Raw genomic sequence first — 16,076 nt, 5'->3', positions numbered from 1 at the left:
CTGTGCGCTCGACTGCTCTCGGCGCTGGAGATCCTGAGAAGTTGGCTCGCCGTTCGGAGCGGGGATGCTGGGCACACTCGTGCTGCTCGGCTGGGGAGGCCCCGGCGATGGGAAGGAAGCCTGCCCTGCGCTGCTGCGGAGTGCGGCTGCCATAGCAGTGGGGCTGGCGTCCCGTCCGCGCCTCGGGAGCACCTCCAGCCCGTGGGGTGCCGCGAAGAGGCCGAGGGAAGAGGGCGCCGCGTGGAACGGGGCGGTTGTCAGGGGAGCAGAGCCGTTTGCCTCTTGTCGGCGTGACTCCACCGAGGCGGAGGGGACCGTGTCCGGGCTGACCTGTGCGTACCCGTAGGGCGGCTGTGGCGACGTGCCGAGGGCACTGCGGGACGGGGCGCGGGGCGGCACCTCCGTGGGGCAGGGGCTGGCGGGAGGCCTCGGTGCTCGCCTTCCCAGAGGAAATTTTAAAGGTTTCCTGGAGGAAATTTTAAAGGTTTCCCGGAGGAAATTTTTGAAGGTTAAACGGGGAGGTTTCTGTGTCGCAGGAGCCCGGCAGGTTTCTAGCCGCGTGCCTCGGGTGGGGAGCTGGAGCACCCTCATCTTGCACAGCCGGCTGCCCGCGTGGCCCTACAACACCCCTGAGTTCCCTCCTTCCGTCGGTGAAGTGGCTGCGGGTCAGGGCAGGGCAGCCCGGGGGGGCTTGGGGGACCTCTGGCTCTGCTGGGAGCTCCTCGTGCGGCGGGAGCGCGTGGAGCCCAGGCAAAGGGCGAGCGTGGTGGCGGCAGGGCTGCGTGCCTGCTCCTGCTGTGCTGGCTGCGCCGAGCAGCGGGGAAAGGGGCTTTGGAGCAGCTGCACCACGCGACGTGCTGGCCGTGGCGGTGCTTGCACCGGCAGCAGGAAAGTGGGTAAAAAGGTGCTTAAATCTCCAGCTGGAAAAAAGGGCAAAGCAAGAGAAAGGAATTAAAGGGAGGTGAGGGAGACGTAAAAGATTAAAAGCACGACACGAGCTCAGAGGAAACCCGATGCTGCTGCACAGCCCGACAGACGCTGGAGGAGAAGCGGCTGAACGGGGTGAGCAGGCAGACGGGGAGGGAAAGGAGGAGTAAACCGAGACCGAGAAGGGAATGTTCAGGAGCTCGCTGGTCCCACGCAGCACAGAAGGGCTCAAACGGCTTGAGGACGTGCGTTTGTTCTCGGCTCCTGCCAGCTCCGTGCAAGGCCGTGTTTGTAGCGGGGGGCAGGCAGGGTTACTGCTGTGGCTTCACCTGCGTGAGGAGGGGGCTGACACACACTGGTGGGTTTTTGAGTACTGGTGTGGGGGAAAGTGCAGCTGGTTGTGCCTTGCTGGACGCTTCCCATTTGGCTTAGCTAGGTACGGCACTGAAAATCCAAAGGGAGGCAGGGCCCGCCTTTCCGTAGTTCAGGCCCTTGCCTGAAGATTCTCGTAGCGCCTCTTACAGCTATCACGCACGTACCCCTTACGTGTTTCTGGTGGGTTTAGGTGGTGCTGCCTAAGTGATGAGGCAATGAAAAAATGACTGCAGTGTACGCCGAAGTTGTTTGCTATAAAGCTGTGACCTAAGTGTTTCACCCCGCACTGTGCCTATAAATGTGTGATGCGCACCGTATCCCATTCCTGTCACCCGCACGCTGTGTCCATGGGCGCACAGCATACACCCTGTCTGTCCTGTACACGCGTACTGAAGCAACGCAGACCCGTGGCGTTGGTTGCCACTGACTTGAGAGGATGGCGACGTGGGCAGAGCGGCTCTCAGACTGCTCTGAGGTGCGTTCGTGTACGTGCTGGTGTCCAGGGGGAGCGGGGGGGGAAAACACCCCTGCCAGTAATTTAATTTTGATTTTTTTTGTGTGTTCCTCTCCCTTATTAAGTGCAGCGGTTTGAAAAATAGCTAACTTGCCATTAATCTAATTTATTTCACGTGACAATTTTTAAAAATTAATCTTTATAATGTAAATTATGCTGTCAAAATGACTTTCTCAATTTTCTACTTTATCCACCACTGATTCCAGAAACTTTCTAGAACCGAAACGTTCCTTTCCTGGCTTTTTTTCCTGCCCACGTGTGGATGCGTTCCGGTGAAGCTGTTGTTTGCGGTGGCTTTCCTTGGATTGCGCGTGTGGGCAGGCACTGCTGCTGCATGCGTTTTGGCAGGGTGTTGATGGTTTGTTCTTGATATTAAAAACCAAAAAGGATGTTTTCATCGTTTTGAGGCTGCCACTGCCTCCCGTGAGCTCCCTCCGGCCGGCAGGGTGGCGGCAGGGTGCGCGGTGAGCCTGCCTGCACCCCCGGGTGCGGCCGCCCCCAGCCGCCGGGAGCACCTCCCGTCGGGCAGCAGCAGTGCTCCTGGAGTCACTGAGGGCGGAGGAGACCTCCGGGATCACCCGGTCCTGCCGTACCGCTGCCGCCAGTGTCACCCATCAAACCAAGGGTTTTGTCCCCTTGCCTCGCTGTGGATGATTCCAGCAATTGCTGCCGGTGGCTTCTGCGGGTCTGGTCAGAGCGCGACGTTTCTGTCATGCCTTTGGGTTTGTGTGTAAAAAGGAGCCTGCAGGGTCACTCCAGTGGCTGGAAGGGCCTTTTGTGAATTGACAAACTCTGCTTTGTGCTTATACAAATTGAGAAAATATCAGTTGCTAAAAATACCCCGCGTTTAATCCGTAAGCCTTGGTAAGCGCTGCTGGATGTCCCTGGCGTCCGGGGCGCAGCTAAAGGGCAGCCGTCCAGCGCCGTCCTGCTGCTGAGCTGCCGGTTGTTCGCACTCTTCTCTCTGCTCCGTTCAAGTGACCGTTAATTAAACGTTACCAAGTGACTCCCTACGTTTTGTTTGGATCCTCTGAGGAATTATTCCGTTCACCTTGCCCTTAACTTCGCTGAAAAGCGTTCTTAGCCCCCAGGAGCCGGGAAGTGCCGGGCAGAAGTCAGGGCAGGCAGCAGCGCAGGGCGCTGAGCCCCGGGCAGGGCCGGGAGCTCCCTGGGGCCTGCTGCAGGGCCAGGGCTGCTGGCAGCGCCCAGGAGCACGGCAGGAGCACGGCGGGGCGCCTGCGGTCACCGCCTCGCTCCCTGGTCTCAGTCCCTGGAGGGATGGGGGGAGGAGGAGGAGGAGGCCGATGCTTTCACCTCCGTGACTGTGCTGTGGCCTCGCTCGTGCTGAACTTGGGGAAAATTGGCTCCTCAAAGGAGACGATGCGCTGGCCGTCCTTCTGAATTTACTGGTTGGTTCTTTACTTCAGAAGGCTCCCACACATGGAAAAATTTTCGTTTCCCCACCAGCTATGTGGCTCTCGCTTCAAGTGAGAGCAGCTCGAGTCTCCAGGTCGGAGACGTGTGTTTGTGCTCTGCAGATGTTATCTGCTCGGCTTGTTTGCTCTCTTGTGCATAAGGGAGAGGTAATGGAACTGCTGAAATGTCTTAATAACGAACTTAAACTGCCATTAGCAAATGCCACTTCCTCCAGAGAGATTGCCAGCGCCAAACGCGCGCAGCCGAGCCGGAGAGCGGGGTGCTGGGAGCGGAGCTGCCGGCAGCGCCCGGCCCTTCGCACCGCCCCGCCGGGGGCTCGGGGCTGCACGGAGCCGCCGCAGCGGCACCCGGACGCCGCCTCGCGCCCTGCCCGTGGGGCAGGCTGGCTGCTCTGCCGCCGGCTCTGCCTTTCGGAGCTGTCTGCTCTCGCTGGGGATCTCCGAGAGCCTGGTGCGCGTCGCCGGCTGCTTGTTGCAGAGCGCAGGGCAAGGTTGCGTTTCCTCGCGGGTGTCCGGAACCCCCCCTCGGTCTGCAGCAGTTATTTTGAAGGGCGCCTGGGCTGTGCCGTGCTCCTTAAGGCCGTGTCCCTCCTGTCCGGCCACTGCCCCTCGCTCTGCCGGCCAGGCTCAGCGCCCTGCCAGCTGCGGCACGCTGGGGGCGCCCGGGCTGGAACCTCGGCCGTGCTGCTGCGGGACCGGGACGGTTCGACTGTCAGCGCCCCTGGTAAACTAAGCAGTTAGAGGGACTTCTGAGCACACAGCACCATTTTGGCAGATTTTGTGACTCTCTAACTTCAGAAAAACAAATCTTGCCGCCTGCATTTTCCACCAATTCGGAGCCATTGACCGTCGCTGTTCAACAGCCCGCGCAGGGCAGCGAGGGCACGTTCAGCCTCACGTCTGTCTTCTTTCAAAGCCCAGGTGTGCTGTAAGACCTCACACATACCGAAAAGCGCCTTTTGCTGTTTACGTCTCTCCTCTGCTCCTCTTACATAATTGTCATGTATTTCATAAGCTTTTTTGAGCTCTCAGTGCCTTTTTCCCCAATACTTCCCTTGGAAGAGTTCCTTTTTAAAGGCTTTCCTACCAACTGTGTGGCAAGACCTTTCGTACCTGCCCGGCGCTGCACCCGCCGCTTGGCTTTGCCACAGCCTGGTTCGCTGCAGGGACCGCAAGGCCCCCGATTGCTTAGAAGCTTTCGGACACGTTTGCTGGTTAAAATAACCCCGACGTGTCGGCCTGTATTTGCCCACCACGCTGCTCGTTTGCTGCCCTTGCCTGCGCAAAGGGTTTCTTTTCTTAAGGACTTGTAACTCCCCCGATCCTCGCGTTAGCAGTATGGCACTGTCACTGGTTCTCTTGGTCTGCCGCTGAAATCTGAATCGCATGCAGGCAGATCGGTGCGGTAAATTTTAAACTGTGACCTTGGTTAAGTCTTTTCTCTGCTGTTTAACCATGTGCTCGTTGTGTCTGTTTCTTCCTATGCCTATGCCATAAAAAACTATTCATCTAGCGTGTCTTCCTTCTGCCTTGGTCTGGCTGCTTTCTTTATCTGCTGTCTGATTATTTTAAACTTTCCTTCCCTTTCTGCTGTGCGTGCAGGCCCCTCTAGGTTCTGTGGCAGAATACCGAACGTGCATTTCTCTAGCATTGTCCCTCGCTAACGCCCGGTGCTGTTGTCCCCTCGTCGGAGAGCCCCGCACACCGTACTTTGTGTCGCAACGAGTACTTTCGGTGTGGGAGATGATCAGCAGGGTAACCTACTCCTCTCTTCAGTGTTTTCCCCCTCTTCTGAAGCTTCTGCAAAATGCCCTTCCAGCGTGACTCGCGTGCTGCTCGCAGCCCTCGGAGATGTGTTGTCAGTACAGCAGCAGGACGGTCTGCAGCCTGGGTGAGTCCCGCGGTTACACTCGGGTGCGAGGCCCTGCCGCCTGCCCGCCCCGCGCCTCTCCAGTCCCGGAGCACGGCGGGGTGCCCGCGGCACGGCGGGAGGCGCTCGGGGCTCTGCCCGCTCGCGGCTCTGCCAAGGCCGGCGCTGCGCTGCCCCGCGGGGCTCGGCCGGCTCCTGCGGGCCCCGGCGCGGGCTGGCTCTGGGCGCCCAGGAGTGACTAAGCTTCCTGTTGTTCCACGCCGTCAGGGTTTCCCCAGTACCCGTCTCTTGTTGAGCAACGTTCACCGGCCGGCAGCTTCCTCGGCCGTTGCCCCACCGCCTCCCTCGTGCCCTTGCCGCTAGCAGGCTGTGCGGGCGTTCCTGTGCGCTCTGCTGAGCTCAGACCCGCCCAAACCCGCGCTTACAGAGACACGGCAAGCTCAGGAGAGCGTTAAGTTACTTCGTGAGTGCACTGTGAGCTGTGAGAGTGCCTAGGAAGAAATCACCTTCCAGCCTGCGGGAGCGAGGGCCGGGCTGTAGCTCTCCGTCTGAGGCAGCAGCGCTGGGTACGCCCGCGGCCGGTGCCGGTGCCGTTGTCCCGGGGGGGCCGGTGCTGCTGCAGGGCTGGCCGGGCGGGCGGTTCTCTGCTGGGTATCGCTCACGTAGCCCCGTCCTGTGGGGGCGAGGGGCTTTGCCCTGCTTGTGGGACTCCGGCAGCGTCCCTGCTGCTCAGGGGGTGTTGTGCCAGGGCCTTCTCGCCCGTCCCTGTGGTACTGATGGTCGGCGCTTTTCACGCGACGCCAGCTCTGTGCTGTAGAGAACCCCTTTACAGGCGTTACAAAACCCAGAAGCAGCTCTGGCTCGCAGGTGCCTCCCCGGAGATCCACGGGGCAGCTCGGGCACTGCATGCGCGTTCAGAGCGAGGCGGCCTGGGGCGGCTGTGGGGAGCGGGGCTGGGGGCTCTGCAGGGAGCCGCCGCGAGCAGGGCAGCGGCACCAAGCCACCGCGGGCACCCGGCGCTGCCCGCGCGTAAAAATAACACGGAGGAGCCGTAAACAAGCTATTTTTGTCTGGGGGGGGTGACCACGCGTCGGTGACTCAGAGCCTTGCTGTGCTCGGCCACTTGGGGCTCGCCCCGTGCCCCCGGTGTGCGCAACCGTGGGGGCCCGGCGGGGCCACAGGCCTCGGGAACCGAGGTGCGGGGCCGGCTGCCTCCCGCCGCATGGCCTGGTCAGCAAAGGCAAATTTGGGTGGTGCTCGCGGTGCTGCCGGCCCCGTCACGCGGCCGGACCCCCCCGGCGGGCAGCGCGCTGCGGGGAGCGTGCTGCTGGGGCAGGGCGGCGCTGCGCCTCTCTGCAGTGAGACCTCTCCTGAAAGCGAGCGGGGGCAGCCGGCAGGTAGCGAGCGGCGCCCAGCGGGGACGGGGCACGGAAATAACGGAACGTGAAATAGTTCCTCTCGCCCAGGAGTAAAACGTGTGACCTGCAGAGTACAGGAGGCCTGATCGAGCACGGGCGAGGTTTTAGCTGGGTGTGCTGAATTCTGTATGTTATTAACACGCTAATTCGGGATGCGTTCTTTCCCATGTCAGTTCCATAGTTTTTGTGGCAATGAGCAACGCCACAAACCAAGGCACTCCTCATTTTCTGTACACTTTCTCCCTGTCCCATTCCCCAGATTCTCATTTACAGGAGACGGCAAGGCTTCCAGGGAGCCACAGCTGCCTGTAGCAGGCCCGTATTTTAGCTTAGCTGTGCCCCGTGTCACGTACGCAGATAAACCACTTGCGCTGCACGTGAGGTTGCCGTGGCTGGAGAAGGGCCCGTCCGCGCCACGTCCGTTGCCGAGCGCTCGGGTTCCCGCAGGCGCACGCAGCTACCGCGGCTGGTGGGGCCGAGCAGGGGGCTGAGCGGCTGCGGGTCCAGAGGGAAGCGCTGCTTCGTGCCGGGGAGCTGCCCCGGCTGCTTTGGCTGGCGCTGGAGGGGCTGCCGCCCGCCTGCCCCGGCTCGTGCGGGCGCTGCGGCCCCCTTTGCAGCTCCTCGGGGGCGGACCCGAACCGTGCCCGTCTCCTGCGTCTGTGCCAGAGCAAGAGGAAGGCGTCTGCTCGCTGCCGGAGGTAAGGACCGCGGTGGCGAGCGGGTGCTGGAGGCGAGGGTTTGACGAGCGCTGCTCGGGGCCAGCTGCGGGGGAGTGGGGCAGCGCGAGCCCCGCGCAGCTCCCTGGGGGCGGCCGGCCCCGAGAGCGGGGCTGGGGCAGGCCCCAGGCTTTGCGGGGCGCCCGCTGTGAAGCTCCTGGTGCCCACCAGCGGTGACCTGTTCTCCTTCCTGCTTGTGGTACGCTCTCAGGGCTGGCACGGGAGCTGTCTGCACCTCTCCTGCATCCCTTCCCGGCAGCTCTTGTCCCACTGCCCTCCAGAGCACCCCGGCGTCGCTTTCCCCGCGTGAACGCCCCGTTTCCACGTCCCAGCCCCACCACTTCCGATCCACGTCCGCGAGGCATCGCAGCGCGGGTCGCAGGGAATGAGAGGCGGGGAGCTGCCGGGGCCGTGCCTGGCTGCGTGTGCCCCGCCGCCTGCAGGGGAGGTCGGGGCTTCGGGCGCCTTTCGGTGGCGGTGGGCCGTGCGGGGGGAAGGTGGGGCCCCGCTCCCTCTGTGTAGGTGCTGGGCAGGGGGAGGCAGGAGGGAGAAGGCCTGGCAGAGGTTCCCCGGTGCCTCTCCAGGATGTGGCGCAGGGGCAGGACGGGGCTGGCCCAGGGAGTCCGGCGGGGCCGTGGCCGTGGCCGGACACGCGGAGCGATCCCCGGTAACCACCGCTGCCGCCTGGCTTCCTGCCCACGCTGGAGGGCTGCGGGAGCGGAGCTGGTGGCCCTGCCACTGCGGGGCAGAGCCTGAGCCCCACGCGCCCTCCTGTCCTCGCCTTCGTCTTCAAAGCCTTGTGTCTTCCTCATGAGTCCCTCTCCCTTCCTTCTCATCTGCATTCCTCGTGGTGTGCTCCCCGCGGTGCTTTTTCTCCTTGCTGTCTTGCCCTACCTATCTAAATCAGCCGTTCCTATTTCCTTTTTTATTCCTTGCCCCCTTTCTGTAGTGCCGGGGGGTTTGACCAGAGCTCTGCCGTCGGTTTGTGGTCGCTCTCCCCGTGCCTGTGGCGGGGGCGCCTCTTTCTGTGGGCACGTTCCCGGGGCGTTTCGCAGGGCTGGGCTCCAGGTCTCCCAACAGCACGACTTAACGCGTGTCCCTTGTGCTTCAAATTTCACGTGTAATCTCTTTTTTCCAGCAAGCCCTCCGCTGTCCAAACACCTCCCTCCCTTTCATGCCCAACAGCCCAGCAAGGAGAGCGGGCGAGAAACTGCGGCTGGCTTTGTGCTGCTGCTGGCCCCGCGCGCGCCTTAGCTCCCCGCGCACGATGAAGGACGTTGGCCCCTGCGTGCGGTCTGCGGCGTCGCCTGCGCTTGCTCTGCGCGCCGGGCCGGGTGCCCTCCCCAGGTACGTGCTGCCGGCGGCACAGGGGCTCGTGGCACTCCAGCGATGCAGCAGGTGGAGGGGCTCGCACAGATATGTTTAAATGTCCGTTCCGTGGAGAGCAACGGAAGGTTGCCTTACACCACCTGCCTTACGCTGGGGTAGGTGGTATTTTTATCATTTATCATATATTTTTAATCTGAGAAGCCTCTGTGAGAGGTGTGTGTCTCACAGCCCTCAGAGCCAGCCCTTCCTTGCGTTTTCTTGAAGCGCGCTCGCTGCTGCTTTACACGGAGCTCACTCGTGTGTGTGATCTCCAGAGCGCAGTGGAGCTCAGGGAGAGAGGTCACGCTGCGGGGCGGGGGCGAGGCGCGCCAGGGCTGAGGGGCTGCAGGCGCCGGCCAGCTCCCGACGCTGCAGCGAGCAGCGCCCGCGGCGCCGGGTGGCCGAAGGGGACACGAGGCGCTGCTGGTGCCGTGATCCAAAGCCATCAGAGGGGTCGCAGCGGCGAGCCTGCCTCCGCGAGTCCCGGTGCGTATCCTGCCTGGGAGGTGTAGGCGGGATTTCAGGGACCGCACCCCGTGCCTGGCTACCCGCGCTGTGAGGACAGAGGAAGGTGGCTGGGATCGCACAGGCAGTGATTTTTTTCGTTTCAGGCGTTTTATGAGGATTTTAGCGTGTGAGTGATTTTGTGGCCAAAGCAGTCTGACAGAAAGTAACTGCTCGCTTTTCCAGCCGCTTCCTGCGGTGCCACCAGCCCGCTCTTGGTTGCTTGTACGAGGTCCAGCAGAGCCCCGGCCTCGCCTTTGCTGGGTGCAGGTTCCCGTTCTGCTTTTCACATCCAAACGAAAGCAGCGTTTCAAAGCACGGCTCAGTGGGAGACATTCAAAATAATTTCCCTGGGCTTTGGTATCGATTCACAGAACAGCTCACATTTGAGCGACTGACCTTGAGTTCAGGGAAACGTTTTATGTACCTGAAAATAATTTTCGTATTGATACCGAGGAGCTCAGGCCCTGGCAGGTTTCTCACTGTGTCCTTTCCCAGAAACCCGTCCTCTCGCCCCGCATCGACCAGGGCAGAGGCGAGGCAGCGTGCTGGTGGCTGCCTGGGAGGACCCGGCCGGGACAGGGCTTCGGGGAGGTCTGGTGGTTCTGCATTTTTCGTCAGCGATGAATTTAGATAAGGCACATTTTTTCCTAACAAGGGATTTCATGATGTCGAGAAGAGCTGGCGCCGAAGGAGCTCAGCCACCACCAAACGGGCTGCGGCGGCCAGGCGCATCCCAGGCCCTCACGGAAATTGGGGTTGTGTCCCGGCCGCGCTGGAGGTGGTGACGGAGCTGCCTCCGACCTCAGAGGGACGAGGACGTGGCGAGCAGGGCTGGGAGGAGCAAGCGGCGGTGCGCTGCCGTACAGCGAGAGGTAACGCAAGGCCGGTCCGCGTCGCAGCGCCGGCACCGCAGTGCTGCAGGCAGAGCCCTGCTGTGACGCGCAGGTTAACGTGCCCGTCAGCTCCTCTGGCGCTGCGTGCTAAATCATCTCCTGCGCACAAGGAGAACGGTCGGTCCTCCCAGCAGGGACGTCAGCTGCCTCTTTAGCGGTGGAGATGGCCGCTCGAGGGGGAGAGGTCTTCAGAGCCTGAGTACCAGTTTTCGATATTTGACTGGAACATCAGACAATTTTTCGGCGGAGCTGCCAGGTGCCAAAATCAGCTGGAAGCAGCCTGTGCCCAGTGGGATCCTTTCCAAATGAGGGAGTCCAGCAGGACTGACGCAGATAAGTCTTGCCAAGCGTTGAGTGTCTCCTACAAGGCTCTGCAGGCCTGCGTCTTCCCCAGTCCCTGGCCAGATCTGGGGCTGGCTGCACCCGCAGAACTCAGCTCTCCTTTGATCGGGCCAAGGTGAGTGGCCCCCCTTGTCTGAAAGTGGTGTTAGAGCAGGTCCTGTGCCCAAATGCAGCGAGAGCTCGGGAGGCACGGGTCGGGTACGTCCAGCCCCCAGCCAACCCCTGGCACAGCCGCCCGCCTGCGACTTGGCCGGCTCGGAGCAGGGGCGCGCAGCGACGGGGCGGCCGGCGCCGATGTGGACGTGGAGCTGGCCCGGCACCTCTTACACCTGAATTTGCTTGAAAGAGATTTTGCTGGGAGCAGCAGCTGAAGGTCCAGAGGCGCAGGAGCGGGGCTGCGACGCAGGTGGTGCTGGGGACGGGGTGGTGGGGTGGCACCGCAGCGGCACCACCACTGCCCGTGGCTGGGCCATGGGGCAGGTCGCAGGGGAAGGCCCTGACTGGGCTCTCCACTTTGTGCCCAAAATGCAAAGCTGGGAAGTTTCGTCTCACTTGTGCAGAGCTGAATTGCAGAGCTAACTGATACCTTGAAATTAGTCATTTTCCGTGTTTCAGTTGGCATTTGCCATTCAATTTTAGTTCAATGAGTTGCTCTATTGACAGCTGTTTCCCTCGCCGATACTGTTAGGTGATTTTGAATATAATTTAGGAATGGTTTCAGTCAACCCAAATTCGTTATTTTTCCATCAGTAAACTACTTGCTTGACAAACTTATTCCATTTGTATTTAAAACAATCTGTCTGGGTACTGTGCTGATAAGAGAAAGGAAGAACACTACAAACGGGATAGCGAGGCTTTAAAATACTCAATCTGCGGGGCAAAAGAAGAGGATCTTACGATTGTTGTGCAGACCGGGTCCGTAATGCCCGGTGGGTGCGGTGGCGTCCTCAGGCCGTGCTTCCAGCGGTGATTTCCAGCGCTGCCGCGACGTGGGGCACTCGGCCCCGGGTCTCACCCTGCGCTGACGTCAGCCTCTGCAGCACAGAGCAGGCAGACCTCCTGCCGGTCCCTGACCCCCGGGGGTACCGCGGGGCTGCCGGAGAGCTGCACGGAGCCCGGTGCGTGGCCGTGACGTTAGGTCTGGTGTTACTCAGCAGTGACCTTACCCGTACCGGACAGGATGCCGTGCGGAGTGCCCCAGGCAGAGCGGAGCGCTGCAGTCTGCGGCCTCGTTTCTCCGGGCCTTCGGCAGCTGGCGGCTGGGGGCTCGGGGGCTGCCGCCTGCCCCCTGCGTGCTCCAGGCTCGCCCCGCCGGGGCCCAGCGTGTGCGGGAGAGATGAGACGCTGCCAACGCCTGACACGCCGCGCGTCGTGGCGGTAGCGCTGCGTCAGGGTTCCCAGGGGTCGCTTTTCCCAGGGCGAGCAGATGCAGAACGAGCCTCGCGGTGACGGAGGGGACGGGCCCTGGCGGATCTCAGGCACGCACAGCACAGTGCTGCGGGGAATGCCTGAGGGGGGGAGAGCGGGGAAAGCCCTTCTCTCTGCCTGCTGCGTTGCTCAGATGTCACAAACGTGAACCACGCCATGTGGAGGCCAAACGGGAGCCTGCTCCTTCCACCTCCCCTTTCAGCATCTTCCTGCCTGGTCTGCAGGCACCCGCGTTCACGTGTCCCTTCCCGAACGCAGCTCCGCGCCGCGTCTTGTTTGGGTGTTGTAACAGCCTGCTCCCAGCTCCTGGGGTCCGTCTTTGCCTTGTGAATCGGGCTCTCAGCTCTACAGTGCTCTGCAGGTTTGTGCCTTGAAAAATGCGTACATGTTTCAGCAGTCGTGGCAAGGCGTAACGCAGGGTAGCTCCGGATACCGTTCCGTTACTGACAATTCAACGGCTTCTGCTCAGTTTCCCGCGTTAATTTTGCCCGTTGAAAAATGCTTTTACAAACTTAACCTTCCGCTGCCTCAAGTGTTTGCACCCCGACCTGTAACAGCCACTTTCCGCTTCTCTTCCCCGCCGTGGGCAGCAGCAGAGCGCCGGAGTCGCAGCAGGGACGACTCGGGCGGCGAGGTGGGAGGAGAGGAGGTGCCGGTCCCTGCGGGTGCCTCTGCCGCGTAGCTGGGGGGTGCCCCACGCTCAGGCCAGCAGCCTCCTGGCACCCGGGTGCTGCTGCGGGCGTGGGCAGGTCTCGGTCAGGGCTCGTGGCGTTTGCTCTGAGACCGCGGCTCCTGGGGCCGGCTGGCGAAGCTGTGCTGCGGCACGGGGCTGCTCTCGACGTTTTCCAGCGCCAGGAAGTTAGGATTTGGACAATTGCACAGAATTATTTGAAGAACCGCCTTCAAATTGCTGTGATTAAAAGCCGGGCGCTTTGCAGAAGTGGGAGTGCAGGCGGCACAGCTGCGAGCGCAGCTACCGCGTGGCGGAGAGCCGCTGGAGCGGCGTGCTGCCAATGAGATGCAGAGCTCGAAGGGGGAAATCGGGCGCTTGCGTAATTAAAGCGAAACGTTCTGAAAATATTTTAGATGTTTGTAAAGCGTGTTCTTGGTTTCGCAGTGGATGTATTGTGAGCTGGTTACCGAGTCGCTCCCGTTTAGAAGGAAGCCTGGCGGTGTGCAGCTGCGCCCTGTTGGTGGTAGCGGCGCCTCAGGCGTGATGCCACGTGACGGCGTCGCTGCCACGCAGCCTCGGCACAGCTCGAAGGAGGGCGAGCTGGTAACGTGAGCGGTTTGGCTTGGGGACCGCGCCGTGCAGCCGGACCGGCACCAGCCAGGGCGCCATGCTGCCGCGCATGTTCCAGGTCCGCGCTGTGCAGCGCTCTGCGTCGCGGTGGTGCAGCTTGGCCCCAAGGCGAGCACCGTGAGCGGTGGGGCGGGCTCCTGCCGCGGGGCCGCGGGCTGCTCTCTGCACGGGAGACCCCCCCTGGCTGCCCCTGCGCGCTCCTAAAATCACAAAAGCAAGGCTTTATTTTTAAACAGCAGCAATTCCGCTTTAAATATAGCATCTGTAACGGAGATTGCTCCTGCGTGGTTCCTCGGGGTGAGGACGCTGATTATCCCACTTAGGTCGCCAGCCAGCCACCTCCTGGCTTTCACCAGGCGGAGGAGCCTTTTAAAATATCAGAGTACTGCAAAAGCAAATGGAAACAGTTGCATCTGTTTTTTTTAGTCCTACCTATTCATGTATTACTTTAATTAATTACCTTAAAAGCTACGGTTGCTTTCTGATAGGGAACATACCCCCAAGTCCGAGGGAACGCGAGGTGCGCGGGCAGCAGCGCCGATCCCGCTGCAGCAGCGCCGATCCCGCTGGAGCTGTCGGGGCAGGACCTGCCCTGCACAGACCGTGCACTGAGCTGGAGGTAGTTGCTCATCACCTGCTGAGGGCTTCACACCCTCCTCTCCCAAGACAGAAGGCGATTTTTAAGTATACCGACTCTTCAAAGAGCGTGTGATAACGTTCGTTGTCGCCCCCCTTGTGGCATTCCCTTCTCAAGTCCGGCTGAGATGACCTGAGCCGTTCCCCAAGCTGTGCTGAGCAAGGGCTGCGTCCTCTCCGTTGGGATGTGGGGCTTGACAACTCGCCCGCTTCCTGTCGTGTAACACCAGAACAGATCGGCATATCGCCGAATACTGACTGTGCTGCAGTGTGTCCCTAAGCCGTGTCAGGGGAACCTGCCAGGCCCCCAGCTTGCTGCTGGTTTTAGTCGCTTACCTGGGAACTACCCGGCTCTTGCGGAGAGTGGCTGGGCGGCCGCGAGGCTGCTTTTTGGGCCGAGGCATTGGCAGGGCAACGAGAAGCTGTGAACAGAGACGGTGACGGACGTCCTGCTGCATACCCGAGGCTGCCGAGGCTGCAGCTCCGTGTCGTGCGCGGCCGCTTGGCGCCGCGTGAGGCTGCGGCGCCGGGCAGGTTACATCTCCTGCCTGTTTCGCTTGCTCCTGGCATAAAGTCGCTCCTTTTACTCCTAAAGCGTCGGTTATTGCATGCTTGAGTAAGGATCATGCGGATTACCAGAGATTGCTGTAAAAGGATTTGATGGCTTTAGGAGTTTAGAGAGAGGGTTCCTGAATCCTGCCCAGCAGCGTTCGCTGCCCCCGTGCCCTAACGCGCTCGCTGCGCGGGGCCGGGCGCCTGGGGTGCGGCAAGGCTGGGGGACGTGGGGTCCGGGGCTGGGGCGAGCTCGCTCCTCGGCTTTTTTAAGGCTGCTGAGTTTCAGGGTAATAAGACTGATCCTCAGCCTGTCTTCCCGTACAAAAGCGATTAGCACGGTTGATAAGTTAGGATTTGAGATTTGTACCTATGAGGTGCGCACACGAGGCTGCCGTTACGTGGCCACCTCAGCGTGTTTTATGGCTGTGCTGGGTGTGAGAAGATGCGCAGAGGTCATTGAAAAATATAAAACTTGTAGCTGAATCCATTTAATTCTTGCAACCGAGATCACATCCTGCCAAAACAAAGCGAGACGGAACGTCGTCACAAAGGAGTCACCAACTGGGTGATGCCGTCGGCTGGGGCTCTTCCTGCAGCACGGGAGAGCAGAGACAGCGTTTATGGGGTCGGGTGGCATCGCCTCCATGGCACACCGCGTGGGGACCCTCGGGCCTTGGTTTGCTGCCGCAGGTGCTCAGCGGGGGCACTGCAGAGCGTGGTTCTGCGGCGGAGTCGCTGCGCACTTGGTGCCCTGTGGCACCGGGTTAGGAGAGACTCGTGTTGCTCCTGGTCCTGCAGTGCTGATTTTGGCACAGACCTCCCGGGGTGACCAGGAGCAACACAAAAGGGCCTCTTCCTCCTCCTTTTCCTTTCCGCAATAACAGCCATAAAGCTGCAGAAGGAAATACACGGCACGGAAATAAATCGGTGAGAGGTGCTTGGCAGCAGCCCCGCTGGCCACCGGCGACTGGACTCAGCCGAGTGCCCCAGCCGGGCTCGCCGCGGTTCCTCTCCCCGCAGCACGGCACGCGCACCACTGCCGGCTGTGCCGTGGGGAGGAGGGCGCCCGCCCTGCGCCCGCTGCTCCCAGCACCGTCGGCTCCTGCTGGGCCGGGGCGTCCCACGGGAGGGGCTGCGAGGGCAGCCACGGTGTCCTGGGGTGGGCGGAGGGGTGCAGAAAGCGGCCGTGCGCCTTCCTGCCCCGGTCCGTCCTGGCCGGGCAGCCTGCGCGGGTGGGCTCGGGAGCAGGATGGGCACAGCAGGAACAGGGGCCTGCTGTGCCGTGCTGCGCTGTGCTGCGCCGTGCTGTGCTGTGCCGTGTTGTTGTGGGTTTTGTCATTTTAGACATCAAAATCACTTGCAGAAACAGAGCTGTGCAGACGAGTTTCATCTTTGCTAGCAGGGCGCAAGGCACTGACCGTCCCACCTTGGCGTTTGCCATCTGCTAAGGCTCTGGAGCTGCTCCGTGTCCCTGGCGTGTGCCCGCGCCCCCGAGGAGCAGGCAGGGTAACAAATGCCCTGTTCGAGTGGCTGCAGGACCTGCCGAGGGCAGTAACGTCCCCGGTGATCCGCACGCAGTGAAAGCACTGCTGTGCACAGGGCTGGAGCAGCGGGGCCGGGCATGGGCCTGGTTTGAGGTGCTGAGTCAGGCTTCGGGCTGCAGGTACCACACGTCCCCTGTCCTCCTGGGGCTGGCGGAGCAGCGCAGGCCCCGTGCTGCTGGCGAGTCTGGGGTGGCGGCTGGGCTGCCCGGCTGGGGAGCTGCCGTTTCAGAGCGTGCTTGTGTTT

The 16,076-nt window shown here is 61.6% G+C and overlaps 1 protein-coding gene across 25 annotated transcripts in view; it reads left to right on the top strand.

Annotated features, from left to right (window-relative positions):
* Positions 1–16,076, top strand: part of MBNL1 (muscleblind like splicing regulator 1) — a 78,948-nt gene that overhangs the window by 30,319 nt on the left and 32,553 nt on the right. The window contains exon 1 of one of the 25 annotated variants that reach the window (XM_083848669.1): positions 5,762–7,238. The exons of the other annotated variants lie outside the window; for them this stretch is intronic. The gene's annotated coding sequence lies outside the window, so the exon portion shown is untranslated. Of the gene's footprint in view, positions 1–5,761; positions 7,239–16,076 lie in introns of those variants that run through there. 25 annotated transcript variants of the gene reach the window in all.

Source organism: Anser anser, assembly GCF_964211835.1.
Source record: "Anser anser genome assembly, chromosome: 9".
In the NCBI taxonomy this organism is placed as follows: Eukaryota; Metazoa; Chordata; class Aves; order Anseriformes; family Anatidae; genus Anser; species Anser anser.
Note: the sequence above shows the minus strand (reverse complement) of the source record. Positions and strands in the feature narration are given on the sequence as shown.